This window comes from Apium graveolens, chromosome 7 (genome assembly GCF_009905375.1).
Source record: "Apium graveolens cultivar Ventura chromosome 7, ASM990537v1, whole genome shotgun sequence".
Classification (NCBI taxonomy): domain Eukaryota; kingdom Viridiplantae; phylum Streptophyta; class Magnoliopsida; order Apiales; family Apiaceae; genus Apium; species Apium graveolens.
Window position 1 is genome coordinate 184644273 of NC_133653.1, and position 593 is coordinate 184644865.

Here is a 593-nt window from a genome sequence, read left to right on the forward strand (position 1 = left end):
TTTGAAATCAAGCCGGGCACTATTCAGATGGTGCAGAATTCTGTTTCTTTTGGAGGAGCGGCAACTGAAGACCCCAACATGCACATAAGGAATTTTATCGAGATCTGCAGCACTTTTAAGTATAATGGCGTGACTGATGAGGCTATCAAGTTGAGGCTTTTCCCATTCTCACTGAGGGATAAGGCTAAAGACTGGTTACATTCTGAACCAGCTGGGTCCATCACTACGTGGCAAGATCTTGCGCAAAAGTTTCTGGTGAAGTTTTATCCAATGGCAAAGACTGCTGCTATGAGGAGTGCTCTTACTCAGTTTGCACAGCAACCTACAGAATCTATGTGCGAGGCTTGGGAACGCTACAAGGAAATGTTGAGAAAATGTCCACATCATGGAATGCCGGATTGGATGGTGATCACTGGTTTTTATAATGGTTTGGGGGCCCAATCTCGGCCCATGCTCGATGCAGCAGCTGGAGGAGCCTTATGGGCTAAAAGCTATACTGAGGCGTATAATCTTATAGAGACGATGGCTGTAAATGAGCATCAAAACCCAACTCAGAGGATGACGTCAGGCAAGGTAGCAGGTATTCTGGAAGT

General features: G+C 45.9%; 1 non-coding gene across 1 annotated transcript; it reads right to left on the reverse strand.

Annotated features, from left to right (window-relative positions):
- Positions 1–285: 285 nt before the first annotated feature.
- On the reverse strand, positions 286–392 carry LOC141675386 (small nucleolar RNA R71). Its single transcript, XR_012556042.1, has one exon. It is a non-coding gene; the product is annotated as a small nucleolar RNA R71 (small nucleolar RNA).
- Positions 393–593: the final 201 nt, after the last annotated feature.